Here is an 18,578-nt window from a genome sequence, read left to right as displayed (position 1 = left end):
GCGCCCGTGTGCTGCGCTCTTGTTGTTGTTGCGACTGAAAGAAGGATGAAAACGAAATTGCACGGGCATAAGAAGGATGAAAAGGAAATTGCACGGGCCTGCCAACTGGCTCAAGCTGAGCCACCACCGCTGCCACGTGGAGATAGCTGAGAATTGAAAGATATGAGAAGGAAGAGTGAAAGAGCTCACGCGCGTCGCAACAGCCGCGTCCGCCGAAGCGAAGACGCCGGCTGTAACGATACCCCAGTGCCCCAATACCATACCTATACACGTTGAATATCCCCGGGTGGTGGAAATTATTCCCGAGACCTCCACTACGGCACCTCTTTCTCTTTTAAGGCGAAAGCCTTTAATGCCTCATGCTGTCGTTAGCAGACGCGTCGGCAGCCGTGTCGACAGACGCGTCGGCAGGAGTGTCGACAGACGCGTCGGCAGCCGTGTCGACAGACGCATAGGCAGGAGTGTCGACAGACGAGTCGGCAGCCGTGTCGACAGACGCGTCGGCATATTCGTCCGCCTTTCGGTGTCACTGCTTAAAAGGCTCAAGGTTTCAGCATGAATAAAGGCTCATATAGTGAATACATGGGCTTGATAAATGAAATAAAAGAGTAATGTCAAGAAAAGGAAAATAAAAATAAAATAAGAAAATAAACAAAAATAAAAACAAAATAAAATAAGAAGTGAAAAGAAAAGAAAAAAACAATAAAGTTAAGAAAAGGAGCACAAAAATAGAGAAAAAAAATATGACAAATCTAAAAGTAAATAAAAACAAACAATGGCCAGGAAACGCTTTCACCTTGCAGCACTTTAGAGAGCCAAAGTGCGCCCTGAATTTTTTTTGTGTCCCTCCCACATTCCTCCCTTCTTTTACGGTGCGGTTCAGGTGTCCACCGGGATATATGAGACACATACTGCTCCATTCCCTTTCCTCAAATACCAATTTACCAATTTTAGCTACTACACAACTGAGAGAAGGATGAAAAGGAAAGTGCACGAGCCTGCCGACTGCTCCATCCGAGCCACCACCGCTGCCACGTGCAGATAGAAGTGTGTTGAAAGATAAGAGGAAAGAGAAAAGACTCAGTACTCTAGCCAGTGTTAGCTATGTAAATCCGGAGCTCATTTCAGCCACGTCCTCTGGGAATGCCCTCAGGCTCCCTGTGAGGAAGAAGCATCAAGTCGTTATTTAGAGAAATGGGAGACCTTGCTCCTCAACTCCGAACAGACAATTCAGCTGAAGCCTGTCCGACTGTCCAAAACAGCCGCTAGGGTTCGACTCCTTGCTGTCGTCTAGGTGGGAAGGCTAAAAGTTTCCTTAGATCTGTTGGACAGTTTTACAGTCCAGTCCAATTATAGTACAGGTCGAGGGTGGGGAAGAGGAGGGTGGTTAAGGGCGAAATGTAAGAGGAATTGGTTTATGGTTTATGGGGGTTTAACGTCCCAAAGCGACTCAGGCTATGAGGGACGCCGTAGTGAAAGGTTCCGGAAATTTCGGCCACGTGGAGTTCTTTAACGTGCTCTGAGATCGCACACTACAAGGGCCTCTAGAATTTCGCGTCCATAGAAGTAGTAAAACTCATTTCTCGGCGGTGACTTCAACTGCACCGTGAGAAAAGAGAGGAAGGTGCGAGTTGAACAAAGAGACATGGGGGGCGTAGTGGAGGGCTCCAATAATTCCGACCGCATGTGGATCTTGAGCGTCTACTGACATCACACACACCACACGGGAACCTTTCAGGTTTCGCCTCCATTGCAACGCGGCCGCCGCGGTCGGGTTACAAGCCTGGTACTCCACCTAGGTGGACGAGCGCCTAACCACTGATCCAGGCCCACTTCCAGTCACTGAAGCATCTGCTGCCTAACCCTAGCGTTTCACTCCTTGATTCACCCGCCAAAATCTCCGCATCCTTCCCATTCCCAAACGGATGCACCCGGAACACCAAGCCGAGAGACGGGCCGACCGTGCACGTCAATTCGACAAACGCTTCAGCGGACGTCCGGACGTCACGTATACGGACGCCTCTTACCATCCCTCGAAGCCAGCGACGGTGGCGGTAGCTCTCGCCCCTCACCGCAGCTGGTACACAGCCTGCAGCATTCGCAATGCAGAAACAGTCACCGCAGCAGAGGAGGTTGCCATTGAGCTAGCGCTAGCTGACCGTAATACCAAAGTCGTCATCAGTGATTCTCAACAGGCTATCCGCAACTACGATGCTGGCCGTATCTCTTGCCAGGCGTTACACATTCTCTTTTCTACTGCACCCTCTTCCAACTCTCGCTTACTTCTTTGGGCCCCAGCCCACGAGTCGCTCAGCGGAAACGCACAGGCGCACACTCTCGCCAGAGATCTCAGCTGCCGAGCAGAGTGTATGATCGGCCTCCCTGCTTCCTCTGACACTAATATCTCACGCGCTTCTCTACTCACCACTTACACGGACATACTACAGCACTACCGGCTCGAAAGATGTCTCTATCCTTCCGCACACCGTGATCTAAAAAGACGCGAGGCCGTCCAATGGCACAAACTACAAACTGGCAGTTTTCCATACCCCCTTTTATACAGCCAGATCTTTCCGCAACAGATAGACCCCATGTGCAAACATTGCTCAACTCCAGCCACTCTCATACACATGGTGTGGACTTGTACACATTACAACACAAACAACCCAAACACCCCAGAGACGTGGGAGTCTCTCCTGCGTACTTCCGAGCCGGCAGACCAACGCCGGGTTATCCAGCGCGCGGTGGAGGCCGCGACATCCCAAGGGGTCCCCGCCGACCTCCTCTAAGCCAGCGCAACCGGTCCCTGAACTGGAACCCTGTTTTGAGAGTAATAAAAGAAATCACCACCACCACCACCCGTTCCCCCATTTCAGGGTTGAGGCGTTCAAAGGGACTAAATTCCAGCGCATGTCCTTTCAGTCGCTCGTTTACCGAGCCGGAGTACCCGGGTTCGATCCCCACCGCGGCTGACGCGTTTCGATGGAGGCGAAACGCAAGAGGCGCCCGTGTGCTGTGCGATGTCAGTGCACATTAAAGATCTCCAGGTGGTCGAAATTATTCCCGAGACCTCCACTACGGCACCTAATTCTCTCTTTCTTGTGTCACTCCCACCTTCCTCTCTTCCCTTACGGCGCGCTTCAGGTGTCCGCCGAGATATGTGAGACAGATGCTGCGCCATTTCCTTTCCTCAAAAACAAATTTACCAATTTAGCTTTCAGGAAAACCAATTTATTTGTTGTCCTATTGGAGTAGAAGGCATTAGCGCTGAGTGAATGATTTATCACGCGCTCGCGAGCCGTATATCTAAAACGGCACCTCATTCTCTCTTTGCTCTCTTTTCCCCTTTTCATTCCTTCTAAGGCTCCCTCTTGTCTAGGCTGACGTGTCCACCGTGAATTTAGACGGTTACATGCCTTCCCTCTGTTTAAAAATACAGGGGGCACTGACTGTCTAAAGTGGGTAGAGCCGGAAGCGTTTTCCGCACCACCTTCACTGTTTCTGTGGCACTGGTGGCGTCACATATATTTGAGTACTAATTTTTAAGTGATGGAAAATCACTCATTAATTGTTAATTGCTGATTAATGCCTGAATACTAGTTAACTGCTAATTAATGACGCTTAAGCTTCGGCTTTAGGAGTGGAACGCGACAGCGCGTTGCAGCGCTGCCAGGGAGTCCACGGAACGCCACCACCCGTTCGGCGCGATGCCTTGCCCTTTGAACGCAACTCTTTTTGAGGAAAGTAAATGGCGCAGTAGTTCTCTGTCATCTCGGTGGACACCTGAACCGCACCGTAGAGGAAGGGAGGTTCGAGTGAAAGAAGATAGATAAAGAGGAGCCGTACTGAAGAAAATGAAAATTGTATTTGCGGAAAGGAAATTACGCAGTAACTGTCTCACATATCTCGGTGGACACCCGTCAAAATTCAGGGGGCACTTTTTTGACCTAAAGTGTGGTCACTGATGTGTGGTTAAGATGTTAAGCTTCGCCCCTAAGAGTGGAACACGACAGCGTCTTGCAACTCTGCCAAGGAGTCCATAGAACGCTATCGCCCATTCGGTTCTACGCCTCGCTCGTCGGTAAATTGGTTTTTGAGGAAATGAAATGTATCTGTCTCTAATTTGTCGGTGGACACCTAAACCTCGCCGGAAGGGAATGGAGGAAGATGAGAGTGAGGGAAGACACCGTATTCACTAGACGCGCCTTTGTTCATTCCAAGCCATCGAGCTGGCATGGTGGAGTGGATAGCGTGTTCGTCTCTCACGCCGAATTCCGGGGTTCGATTCCTGAGCTCGACCAATTTATTAATCGCTTTTATTTATTTATATGGCCTGACTAGTAAAGCTGATTAGGCTAATTGGGTAATTAAGCAATTAACTAAGCTCAGTCCCACTTACTTGGAGTATCACTATACGATCCCTTCAATTGGTTGTATGGTTACTAGCCAAAGTGCAATTGGAACCGTTTGAAATTCGGGCACTGTGACGTCACGACCGTTTCCACCAATTGAAAAGCCTGACATTTTCTGGCGACAACTGCTGCTTACAACGATGAGACATTAAAGGCTTCCGCCTTAAAAACCAATGTTTTGCACGTGGCTCGTAAATGAATGGAGTGGGTCTGTCACCGAGAGCCATTGCAATGCAGGCATGAAACTTGGTGCATGGGCCTGTCCATTTAGTCGTTTTGTTGGAATCTGTTTAAAGCTCCATACAAATTTGGGAAAATTAAAATTACTGCTCACCTTTTTGTCCTTGGTAAAATACTTTTGTGGGTATTTTGAAACGAACAGATACGAGACCAGTGCTACTTAGAGTGCTTGAGAGAATATTAGCCAGCAGACGCACCGTGGCTTTGTGACTTTAAAGCAGTATAAAAAGTTTGGCTACGATTGGCGGGCGTCGCATTCTGTAACATTTCTGTGTGTCGGGCAACAATAGTCGCAGTTCTCTATCGTGTATCGGGCCACGTGGTGGTAAAAACATTTATTGAAAAGACACAGGAGGTATGCTTGGATCAGCCCTTAAGGGACTGATCCTTACAAACACTAGGTGGAGGTCCCTAGTATGGGACCCCAGTGGCGGTGGCCGCCGCCCGGGCGCGCCCGCCTAAGGCTTGTTGAGCCTGTAAGTCGTGGCAGCCGAGCAGGGTCGCCTCCCAGTCCTTCCGGGTTGGGTTGGGGATGGGGGGAATAGCCCGGTTGGAGGGGCAGGCCCACACCATGTGATAGGTGTCCGAAGACACAGCACTACAGTGCGGGCAGTTGCCGCTAAAAGAGGGGTCGAAATGTTTTAGTGCTGCCCGGCACAGCAATGTATTGGTGAAGAAGCGGAGAAGGAGCCGCTCATCCGCCTTCTTGAGGCCTTTACATGGCCTAGGGTAAAGGCGATGGCTACCTTGATAGTAGGTTGTGATATCTTTGAACGTGTAGACTGGATTAAAATCCGGTTCTTGATCAGGTGGGGAGGAGAAAATAGCCCGGTGAGAGAGCGCGCGGGCGGCTGCATCTGCTGCCTCGTTTCCTGCCAACCCCTGATGAGCAGGGGCCCATATAAGGTAACGGTGTGCGGGGTCCGTATCCCGTATGCAATTTTGGTATATTCGATAGGCTAGGAAGGGAGTGCAGCCTTGTTTGACGTTCCGACAGGCCCCTCGCGAGTCGGTGATTATGTATTTTGAATCGGAATGTGAGGTCGCGAGAGCAATCGCGACCTCTTCTGCTTGTGTTGCACTGCGGGCTTTGAAAGTGAGGCCGTTAAGTGTGTTGCTGTTGTGAACTACCGCGGCCGTGTACCATCCCCCGCGGTGAGGACCGGAGGCGTCCACGTAGTATACACCTGTTTTGTTACCATAATGTCGGGCTAGCGCTTCAGCCTTAGTCGGGCGCGCCCGAGCGGCGACAACCGCCACTGGGGTCCCATACTAGGGACCTCCACCTAGTGTTTGTAAGGATCGGTCCCTTACGGGCTGATCCAAACATACCTCCTGTTCATTCGTAATAAATGTTTTCACCACCACCGCTCGTGCCAGGCGCCGACCATTATGGTCTTCATGTGACATGTTTGCTGGAAGAGGCCGCACGTGGAGGGCACGTCTCCACAGTTCTGGGATGTGAAACCTGTCTCCCATTGGAGGGGCGTGTTGAATATGGAGTCGAGCAAGAAGGCGGCGACCCGACTCCGTTAGCGACAGGCGCGTGTACTGGTTTGTAAGGTGCGCCTCCGGAGCTCCCAGAAAGTATTCACCACCCCAAGGGCCATAAATCGGCTGTTTGAAGTAGTGATGGGTAGGTCAAGGGCACGTTCAATAATTTTGCGAAGGATGACCTCAAGGGCGTCCTCCTCTTTTTTCCGTAGATGGAAATAAGGAGTCTAATAGAGAATTCGACTAGTTACGAAGGCGTTTGCCAGCCGCAAGGCATCCTTACTTCGTAACCCTCCGCGTTTGTTGGAAACCCGGCGGACCATGCGGCCCACCTGGTCCCCCACCTTACGGAGTTTGTCCAATGTAGTGTCTGGCCGCCTGTGTTTGTGGATGTAGAGTCCGAGTACCCGTATCTCATCACTTTCGCGTATGGGACCACTCTCAAGAGAGAGAGATATTTTAGTTGTGCACTTCTTTGAGGGGCGGAGGTGCACGAATTCCGATTTTTGATGGGAACATTGAAGTCCGCAGCGGCGGGCGTAGCGGTCTACTATCGTCGCCGCTGTTTGCAAGCTGGTTTCAATGTCCCCTGTGCTGCCCTGCGTGGCCCACAGAGTGATGTCATCGGCGTACAGGGCGTGCTGTACGCCGGCGACACCACTCAGTTGGCCCGGCAGGTGCATCATGGCCAGATTGAAGAGCAGCGGGGAAAGTACCCCGCCTTGGGGGGTTCCCCGCGTGCCGAGTAGATAAGGACCATGCTCTCTATCTTGTATTCGAATGTAGAATTGACGATTCATTAAAAACTGGCTTATGTATCGGAATGTGTTGAGGCCACAGTCGGTGTGGCTTAGGTTAGTATGATGTCATGTGTTACATTGTCAAATGCTCCTTTAAGGTCCAAGGCGAGTACTACCCGGTCATTATGGGGGCATTCGAGGGGGTCAAGGACTTCCCGATTGAGTTGCAGGAGGACATCCTGTGCGGATCTGTGTGGGTGGACCCGAACATGGTGCTCGCAAAGACATGTTTGTGTTCAAGATATGTATGTAACCGATCCCGCACCATCGTCTCCATTAGTTTGCTAACACAAGAGGTGAGAGAGATGGGGCGGAGGTTATCTGTGTCAATTGGTTTGCCAGCTTTAGGAATAAAAGTGACCAAAGCCGTTTTTCATTCGATTGTCAGGGGGGTGTCCCCGCGCCAAATCGCACTAACGTATTCCAGGACGGACTGGTATGCCAAGTCGGGCAGGTTCGTCAAAAGCTTGACGGTGACCTTATCCAGTCCTGGCGCAGTGCCCCGTTTCTATTTGGCGAGAGCCGCCCGCAGATGATGGAGCTGGAAAGGTTGATCCAGCTCCATGATCTCTCTGCCTGCATAAAAGTACGCAGATCCACGGGGGTCTTGGGCTGTACACAGATACTGGTCCCGAAGTTTCTGTGCCAGTTGAGTCGTGTTGCCAGGAACACCGTGCATGGCTCGCTGCAAATCTTTTTGTGTTTCGGTTCGTGTTTGGGTTGGGTCGATTAGGGCTCGAAAGAGACGCCACGTGTTTCGGCTGGACATTTGTCACGCGGCCGTGTTGCTTCTATCCACCCAGTTGGAGTTGGCGAGTCGGGCCGCGTACTCTGCCGCTTTCTGGGTAAGCTCGGCAATTCGAGCTTTAAGCTTTCTCTTGTGTTTCTGGCGTCGCCAACCGCGGACGAGGCTGCGACGGGCTTCCCAAAGGTGTAGAAGGTGGATGTGTGTTTAATTCAAGGAAAGGTGTGTCAGCAGCTGTTGGGACCATGCTGGGTAGCCTTGCCCGGAAATGGGTGTATTATCAAGTGAGTTAAAATTTTGCCTGAATTTTGTCCAATGTGGGATACGGGCTTGTGTTCTGGGACGCTTGAAGGGGCGTGTGCGTAGTGTAGTGTTAAGGATGCAGTGGTCGCTACCGAGCGTCTCATCGGTGTTGAGCCAGTCTGCGTGTCGGATGTTGTGAGTGAAGGTTAAGTACGGGCACCTATCCCGTGTCACGGAGTTCCCTAGCCGTGTTGGGTGGACGGGGTCCGTGTCGAGGGTGAGGCCCAACATGGACGCAAGCTCCGCTAGCCTACGTCCGCGCGACTCCTCCTGGCGATACCCCCACAGCTGACTGGGAGCGTTAAAGTCGCCCACAATCACCAGAGGATCGCGACCCGCTACTCTTAACGCGCGGCTAAAGAGGTCCGCAGAAGTCACTCGATTGAGTTTGGGGGCGCAGTACACGTTGAGTATATGCAACGATGGGTCCCAGCGGCGGAGTGGTAGGATAGTCACCATTACATAGGAATGCCCGAGCTGGAGGTCGAGATCCACTAATTTGGCTGTGTAGGCTTTGTCAGTCTCGGCACTGTAACTGTGAACAACCGATGGACGGTTGTCTGTTTGCAGACAACGGTCCAATAAAATTCTCTTTAAGGTAGTTGCAATTACGAAGCATTGTTTTGACAATCTGAGGTGCCAGACAGGAGTATTAATTATAAACATTGGCGGGATAATGGAGTTTTCATGCAAGCCCACTGGGCAATGTTCGTAGCAAATGCATGTAGTGTGTTTCATACATCAGGTGCAATGCTGTCAAAACTGGCGCTATCTTTCCTCATCTACTCTCGTCTTAATGCCTTCCATTGCAGCGAAGATTAACGAGTACACCGAGACGTCAGACAGCTACTCTGTATTTCCTCAAAACCAATAACTTGTTTGCGCTCCCTATATCTCCGTTGAAAAAGTAATACGTTGCTGTGGTCAGCGAGAGTAAATTTTTCCCTGTTGTGTTTTGCATGAAGAATTTACCGCGAGCTTCATTAAATGCGCTCTGATTGCTGACGACACGCTGTCGCTTTCTCGTGCCTTAGACCCCTCTACCTCAAACCAACCGCGGAGTAAAACTCCCTCCTCCATTTCTCCTGCGGTGTACTTCTGTAGTACCTTTCACCTCGTTGAACGTCAGTGCATCGGCTCCGCCAAGTTTCGGCTGGAGCCACGTATCTTCGACCGCAACCCCGTCAACACAGCCGCGTTTGGCTTCCCGAAGTCGTCAGCTACCTGTGCATACCTCTCGCACACAGGTGGGGCAAAATTTAGGCCTTTTAGGGCCGATCTTCACTTGGGTATTGTGGCGGCGGCGCTAGGCCTAACGCCTACGGCGGCGCCCGGCCGTGAGTGAGTCGCCCACCCGCGGCAAGATGGCTTCGCCAAACCTGCAACGTGGCTACGACCCGGACGCCATGGCCTGGTCCGAGGTTCCAGCAAATCCAGCGCCTAATAGCCCGGCCTCTGCGCCCATCGACAACTTGAAGTTATTCAAGCTAGTGGAACGCCGCTCCCGCAAGCGGAACGCTTCCAAGAAAGCGGACGCCAAGTCGCCAGGCCGCTCAACGCGGCACAACGCTGCTGCGCGCGCTGCAGCGCTTCACGGTGGGCCCCAGGGACCTGCTTGGAAACCAAAGCCGCTGCCGCGGCTTCATCCCGAAGACATCGTTATCATCCTGAAGCCCCGGGTGACTGTCGCTCTGAAGGATGTCTTTCAACATGATGAGCTGGGAGCAGCGTTCGCGGCCTACCTGGGCGTCAAGGCCGCGGCATCGCTCAGCCTGCTCCCCACATGGTAGCAAAACCTGATCGTGGCAGGCACCCGAGAGCCGCACGTCGCAGACAAGCTACTGCGGGCCTTCGAACTAACAACACCGTAAGGCCAGCTCTCTATGTACGGCCAGTTGAAGCTCACTGGTGACGTGTGCCGCGGCGTCATCACCGTGGCCAAGCACGAGACCAGTGAGTCCCTGCAAAACAAGATCCAGTGGCGTGCTGCAGAGCTTGCCGATATCCGCAAGCTTGGAAAATCAGACGTCGCGGTGCTCACCTTCGTGGGCAAAGTGGTGCCGCGATACGTTCATTACAACTCAGAAGTCAGCCTTGTGCGTGAATATAAGAAAACGATCCCGGCCTGCGTGCGGTGCGGTACCGTGGGACACCGAGCGGACACATTCCCCTGCCCGGATCAAAAGTGTGGCCTTTGTGGCAGTGCGGTGTCGACCGTCGACGGGGTGAAGACACCGCATGAGTGCACACCGTCCTGTGCAGTCTGTGGGCAAGCCCACGCCACCAACTCCCGGGACTGCACGGGGAAATTCAGGCAGCTCAAGGTGCCCGGCCGCAAGGCTAGGCGCCCAGACCTCCCTGGAAAACAGCGACCTGGCCGGCAGGCAAGTCATCCCAATTCAGGTGCCGGTGGCGGAACGCCGCGTGGAGCTGACGGCATCGACAACAAAACGTCAACATCATCATCCTCGGTGAAGTCACCACCCGGGAACAAGACTACGCCCCCACCGCCACCGCCCAGCGGCAGGGACGCTGGCCACTTCCCGGCGCTCAAGACAAATGGCGCTGCCGGCGCCCGGGCATCAGCGTCTCAACACGGCAAACAACAGGTGAGCAGCTGGGCTGAGATCGCCTCCTCCTCCTCCCATTCCCCCTCCTCCCCAGTTACCGTCTCCGCACTCGATGCGGAATACAAAAAACAGATCGACGTGCTCCGGGCACAGAATGAGCTCTTGCTCAACAAAATTCAAAATTTAGAATCAAAATTGGCGTCCGCCGCTCCGAGCCCGGAGAACTCGGACGCAATGGAGAGGGACGCGGAGATCTCGCCTGCCCTCGTGACAGCCATCTCCGCGATGGAGGAGCGCTTAACCTCTAAATTACGATCTATGATCGAGACCGCCATGGACCAAATCTTGACCAAGGTCAAATCTGCCATCCCCGCAGTAGTATCAAAACACATCTTGTACAACCCCCGCCTCCTCCGTCGGACGGGGCCCATTAGGGACGTATCCCGTCCTTCAAAATTCAACCGTCTGATTATTGATTCGGACAATGAGGACAGCTGCCCCGCTCCTTCCGTCATCACCCCCTTGATGGCGAGAGTAGCTGGCTCTGAGGCAGTAAATCCCTTCTCCTCCCCCCCAAAGAATTTTAAATCATGGCGAGACACCTTAATCAAAGGAGTTCCGCAATCTCCAATTCGGCCATGTCAACTTCAATAACACAGTGGAACTGTAGAGGCTTTAAGGACCGCACTAAGCGGGCCAATTTCCGCCTCTACATTGAAACTTTCGAGTCCTTACCAGCCGTGGTTGCCCTCCAAGAGCCAGGCCTGGGTGCCACAATTTCAAATTACACGACGTTCCAACAGGACCCCGCGTCTTGTCTTCTCGTTCACAAAGACTACACAGCCAACCTAGTGGATCTCGACCTCCAACTAGAGTACTCTTATGTAATGGTGACCCTCCTACCAGTCCGCCGCAGGGACCCACCGTTGCACATACTCAACGTGTACTGCTCTCCCAAACTAAAGCGAGTGACTTTTGCGGACCTCTTTAGCCGCGCGCTAAGAGTAGCGGGCCGCGATCCCCTGCTGATTGTGGGCGACTTTAACGCTCCCAGTCAGCAGTGGGGGTATCGCAAGGAGGAATCGCGCTGGCGTAAGCTGGCGGAGCTTGCGTCCACGTTGGGCCTCACCCTCCAAACGGACCCTGTCCACCCAACCCGGCTAGGAAATTCCGTGACACGGGATGCGTGTCCGGACTTAACCTTCACTCGAAACATACGACACGCAGACTGGCTCAACACCGAGGAGACCCTCGGTAGCGACCACTGCATCATTAACACTACACTACGCACACGCCCCCTCAAGCGTCCCAGAACACAAGCCCATATCCCAGACTGGACGAAATTCAGGCAAAATTTTAACTCACTTGATAATACACCCATTTCCGCGCAAGGCTACACAGCATGGTCTCAACAGCTGCCACACCTTTCCTCGCATGAAACGCTCATCCAGCTCTCAGAGGCTGTCACGGACGTGGATAACCACCTTCTACAACTCTGGGAAGCCCGTCGCAGCCTCGTCCACCGTTGGCGACGCCAGAAACACAATAGAAAGCTTAAAGTTCGAATTGCCGAGCTTACCCAGAAAGCGGCAGAGTACGCGGCCCAACTCGCCGACTCCAACTGGGTAGATAGATGCAACACGGCCGCGCGACAAATGTCCAGCCGAAACACGTGGCGTCTCTTTCGAGCCCTAATCGACCCAACCCAAACACGAACCGAAACACAAAAACATTTGCAGCGAGCCCTGCACGCTTTTCCTGGCAACACGACTCAACTGGCACAGAAACTTCGGGACCAGTATCTGTGTACAGCCCAAGACCCCCGTGGTTCTGCGTACTCTTATGCAGGCAGAGAGAACACGGAGCTGGATCAACCTTTCCAGCTCCATGATCTGCGGGCAGCTCTCGCCAAAATGAAACGGGGCACTGCGCCAGGACGGGATAAGGTCACCGTCAAGCTTTTGACGAACCTGCCCGACTTGGCATACCAGTCCCTCCTGGAATACGTCAATGCGATTTGGCGCGGGGACACCCCCCTGCCAATCGAATGGAAAACGGCTTTGGTCACTTTTATTCCTAAAGCTGGCAAACCAATTGACACAGATAACCTCCGCCCCATCTCTCTCACCTCATGTGTGGGCAAACTAATGGAGACGATGGTGCGGGATCGGTTATCTACGTATCTTGAACACAAACAAGTCTTTGCGAGCACCATGTTCGGATTCCGATCACACAGATCCGCACAGGATGTCCTCCTGCAACTCAATTGGAAAGTCCTTGACCCCCTCTAATGCCCCCATAATGACCGGGTAGTACTCGCCTTGGATCTTAAAGGGGCATTTGATAATGTAACACATGACATCATACTCAATAATCTAAGTCACACCGACTGTGGCCTCAACACATTCCAATACATAAGCCAATTTTTAATGGATCGTCTATCCTACATTCGAATTCAATATAGAGACCATGGTCCTTACCTACTCGGCACGCGGGGAACCCCTCAAGGCGCGGTACTTTCCCCGCTGCTCTTCAATCTGGCCATGATGCACCTGCCGGCCCAGCTGAGTGGTGTCGCCGGCGTGCAGCACGCCCTGTACGCCGATGACATCACTCTGTGGGCCACGCAGGGCAGCACAGGAGACATTGAAACCAGCCTGCAAACAGCGGCGACGATAGTAGACCGCTACGCCCGCCGCTGCGGACTTCAATGTTCCCATCAAAAATCGGAATTCGTGCACCTCCGCCCCTCAAAGAAGTGCACAACTAAAATATCTCTCTCTCTTGAGAGTGGTCCCATACGCGAAAGTGATGAGATACGGGTACTCGGACTCTACATCCACAAACACAGGCGGCCAGACACTACATTGGCCAAACTCCGTAAGGTGGGGGACCAGGTGGGCCGCATGGTCCGCCGGGTTTCCAACAAACGCGGAGGGTTACGAAGTAAGGATGCCTTGCGGCTGGCAAACGCCTTCGTAACTAGTCGAATTCTCTATTCGACTCCTTATCTCCACCTACGGAAACAAGAGGAGGACGCCCTTGAGGGCATCCTTCGCAAAATTGTTAAACGTGCCCTTGACCTCCCTATCACTACTTCAAACAGCCGGCTTATGGCTCTTGGGGTGGTGAATACTTTCCGGGAGCTCCGGGAGGCGCATCTTACAAACCAGTACACGCGCTTGTCGCTAACGGAGTCGGGTCGCCGCCTTCTTGCTCGACTCCATATCGAACACACCCCTCCAATGGAAGACAGGTTTCGCATCCCGGAAGTGTGGAGACGTGCCCTCCACGTGCGGCCTCTTCCAGCAAACATGTCACATGAAGACCATAATGGTCGGCGCCTGGCACGAGCGGAAGCGCTAGCCCGATATTATGGCAACAAAACAGGTGTATACTACGTGGACGCCTCCGGCCCTCACCACGGGGGATGGTACACGGCCGCGGTAGTTCACAACAGCAACACAGTTAACGGCCTAACTTTCAGAGCCCGCAGTGCAACACAAGCAGAAGAGGTCGCGATTGCTCTCGCGGCCTCACATTCCAATTCAAAATACATAATCACCGACTCGCGAGGGGCCTGTCGGAACGTCGAACAAGGCTGCACTCCCTTCCTAGCCTATCGAATATACCAAAATTGCATACGGGATACGGACGCCGCACACCGTTACCTCATATGGGCCCCTGCTCATCAGGGGTTGGCAGGAAACAAGGCAGCCGACGCAGCCGCCCGCGCGCTCTCTCACCGGGCTGTTTTCTCCTCCCCATCCGATCAGGAACCCCATTTTAATCCGGTCTATACATTCAAAGATATTACAACATATTATCAAAATTGTCATCGCCTTTACCATAGCCCATGTAAAGGCCTGAAGAAGGCGGATGAGCGGCTCCTCTCCGGCTTCTCACCAGTACTTTGTTGTGCCCGGCAGCGCTAAAACATTTTGACCCCTCCTTTAGCGGCAGCTGCCCACACTGTAGTGCAGTGTCTTCTGACACCTATCACATGGTGTGGGCCTGCCCCTCCAACCCCGCTATTCCCCCCATCCCCAACCCAACCCGGGAGGACTGGGAGGCGACCCTGCTCGGCTGCCACGACTTACAGGCCCAACAAGCCTTAGTCGGGCGCGCCCGGGCGGCGGCAACCGCCACTGGGGTCCCATACTAGGGACCTCCACCTTGTGTTTGTAAGGATCGGTCCCTTACGGGCTGATCCAAACATACCTCCTGTTTATTCGTAATAAATGTTTTCACCACCACCACCTCGTTGCAACTCAGGTATGAAAAAGAGTACATACACGCAAGTGCTGTGAGCAAACAAACCTTACTGCACTCGTTTTCTTCCGCGTTTCCTTCGTGCTATAGTCTAGGATGGCGGTCAGGTGATCGGCGTCGATTTGAACCGAAACCTTATCCACCGGTCACGCTTGCCTGTCGATCAAGTGCCCAAAGTAACGTGAAGGTTTCTCTGCACCACATGATGGAAACGCTAAGCTCTCTTTACCCTGTGGACACTTAGCTGCTTGTAAATTGGTTTTTGAGGAAAGAACAAAACAATTTACAAGAATCTAATCTTGGTAAACTAGGTAATCTTGGTAATCTTGGTATATTATAATAAATTGGTAAACTGGTTTTTCAGGAAAGCAAATAATCTATCCGGACGTTTTTGACAGCATAAGCAGTTTATATTCCATCATTTAATGAAGGAATCGTAATACCTGCGGATCTGCTTGTACAACAAATTGCTATCATCATTAGAAATATAACGACAGATTGATGAGATAGCCAGCACAGAAAAAAGAAAGTGGAGGTTCACTTCAAAGAAATTGTTTTACAAGTTTACTTTGCGTTGTCGTGTTCGGTTGAATGGGAGGGCAAGATACACCTGGTCTGCGTGTTGATGGCGGCAATACCACTGCCGCTCAATAGTTGCTTTAACCAGACCACGATACGTTTTCGTGACGCCCATGCATGGTTTTGTGTAAGTGACCCACTGACAGTTGATAAACATACTTAACTTACAAACTGCTCCAAGCGGGCGATGCTAGTGAACAAACAGTGCTCACCTAGCAGGCGGGGAGGAGGTGGTACTTCGATATCTGCAGAGGAATGCAAGCTAGTGAAACAATATTTTATATCGCACAACTGGGCTGCTTATATATCCTGCAGTGTCACCGTCGCGTAAGGCCCTTTCTAGCTTAATTAGTTATGTTGAACACTGACTTAGTGTAACTCGTACTCAACACAGATCTGAACACGATTTGCATGCCAATGTTACTCACTTTTTCTGTTAAACCCGAGTTTTGAAAACTGAGTTTGGCTTAATATTGCTGTTCTTTCTCTCGGCTTAAACCGAAACGTCGAGCACGTAATTAGAAACTTGGTGCGGATAATGAACTAAAATATAAGCTTTAGAGGGTAACGTCGCTTTAAGCGAGGCATGATTTCTTCCCCTTTATCGCTTTGTGAAGCGCAGGCTCTCCGTTACATCCGACTTTTAAGTAGAACTTCAAGCCCACTAAGGACATTTCATTATTTCCAAATAGGTTGATGCGGGCAGCGAAAAGCACTTCCTAGTTTTAGTGTCGAGTGGTCCACAGCCCAAGTGAACGAGACGTTTAACGCTACAAGGTGCAGACCCTCAGAGCCAAGCTTTGGTCAAATTCACATTGAACTTGCGGCATGAACAACGCATCATACCTTATTTACAGCACAAAGTTAAAAAGCGGAAACGTTTATCTGCATTTGCATTCGCGTTCTCAGCGCAATTAATAGAATACCACCTGTGCAGGCAGCAAAATTATTTTTTCCTCTTCGAGACCTCAAGTGCAGTCAGTATTGAGGTAGCAAAAATAATCCATTCAACAACACGGTCAAGTAGTCATCATAACTCTTAAGGTTTAGTTTGTGGGGTTTAACGTCCCAAAGCGACTCAGGCAACGAGAGACGCCGTAGTGAAGGGCTCAGGAAATTTCTACCACCAAACCTTAAGATGACCATTATGGCACGCATTGGCAACCACATGAGGCTCATTACTTTACGGAAAAGAATTCTACATCAATTGGCGCTACGAAGTCCTTGAGATGGCGGGCTGTCCCTGCTGTCGGGAGTGAGCAGAGCAATCGATAGGATGTGAGGAAGTGTGACGTGAGGATCGCCCCATAGGGAGCATGCAGGGGGGGGGGGGAGGGGTGGAGAGGGTCGAAAATGCGGAATAGCAACAGACGGCATGAGAGAGAGCGATTCTGGAGGCTGGTCGAAAGGATATTGGGAGTATGTAAGGGCGGGGTGGGGGACAGGTTAAGTCCACTCACTCCCTCGAAAAACCCGGGTCGATGCTGACTTGAGACCTGCATATCGACCTGTGCATATCGAGACCTGCATATTGACCTGTGCATATCGAGACCTGTCGACGTAGATGTTTTGTTTCTCTGGGAGGTAGGGCCTGTCAAGCCACAAAACCGTGGCTTTATTCTCGCCTTCCTTATCACAGTTTGCTGTACAGCGTTTTTTTCTTGTATGTTTTTATGATGTAACTTTTTGGCAGTGGTAGAAATAAAGAAACTCAAACTCATATCAAACCTCGGGCTAATTTGTTAGCAGCATCGTTTCCACAGTTGCCAGAGTGATCCAGCACGCAGGTCAGCTCTACCCTGCGTAGTATTTTTTTTTGCGGGGGGGGGGATGAGGGGGGGGAGAGGGTGTTGAACAAGTGCCAAGCAGGAGTGTGAATCATGCCACTGACAAGGTTGGACAGAGAGAGCATTTTGGAATCGCTGAAGATATATTTAGCATCCTAATGTGCAAGGGGTAGGCGACGGCGGTCGCCTCTCCCTCCTCAGGCTGTTACGGGCCAGGCAGCAGCATCCCACCGCTGCCACCAGTTGTCGTAGCGCACAGGCTAACTCGAACCCGGGCTCCGTTTGGTAGCGTGTTGAGTCTTAGGGCTGAGGATAGGCTGAAGCTTCGAAATTTGGAAATCGAAAAACAAGCGGGTTTACTGGTACTTTTAAGAAACTTATTTACATACTGAAGATTAGAAGAGCAAAGAATAAAAAACTAAGAGTTCATAACGTCGAGCGACTGGATGAGCCTTTTCGTCAGGGCCCAGAGCGTCCTTTCGCACTCAGCACCATCCTTAAATCTCCTAAGGTTCCGACCCTCTATCAGGCGGGGCCGATCAAACATCAGGCACATTTCCCCAACTTGGGCACCAATCAAATTTGCACAGCGCTACAGCACGTGGAGTCACTTGTTGCAGAGTCAACCCGTCGGAACGGGAGAGGAGAAATTGCAAGTGCGCTGCGAATTCCTGCAGTGCAGCAACAAGGTTGCAAGCGGCTCCGTGTCACCAAAAACACATGTTGACCTTGCGACGCCGCGGGCCTCAACTGCGGTGACGAGCTGTCTACGCTGTGGCGAGCTCTTGACGGAAACGGGTAATCACTTCGGCTCCGTCCCTTTATTTCCCCGAACGGGCGCCCTTGCTTCCGTCCGTCGCCGGTCGCTGCCCCCGGGCGTCCTTCGGCGGGAAGCTGATCCCCAACCAGCGAAGCGTGAGAAAAAAATTCAAGGGAGCACTTTGTTGACCTAAAGTGCGTTGAGGCGAAAGCCTTAGGCGCGGTGTTGCTGCTTGTGTCACTGATGCCGTTGTTAAGTGTTAGGCTTCGCCTCTAAGAGTAAAGCGCGACAGCGTCTTGCAACGCTGCCAGGAAGTCCATAGGTGGTGGTGGTGAAAACTTTTATTTTGTGCAAAAGAGTTTGGGAGCCACAGAGTGGCCCCGCTACATGGTCGGCGTCCCTAATCCGGGACACCGCATGACGAGGCCCCGTCTCTCGCCCGTTTCACCAGAGCCCTTTGGGACTCAAGCGAGGAGCAGTTGAGGAGGGCAGTCTCTCATGCCTCTCTGGAAGGGGTAGGGGAAGGAGGGAGGTGGGGATTTTGAGTACATGCCCACACCATGTGGAAGATATCACAGGTCTCCCCACAATGTGAGCGTCGCCCATCCGTGTTAGG

The sequence above is a fragment of the Amblyomma mixtum genome, chromosome 4, assembly GCF_055824585.1.
Source record: "Amblyomma mixtum isolate Tamu chromosome 4, ASM5582458v1, whole genome shotgun sequence".
NCBI lineage: Eukaryota > Metazoa > Arthropoda > Arachnida > Ixodida > Ixodidae > Amblyomma > Amblyomma mixtum.
This window is presented reverse-complemented; position numbering follows the sequence as displayed.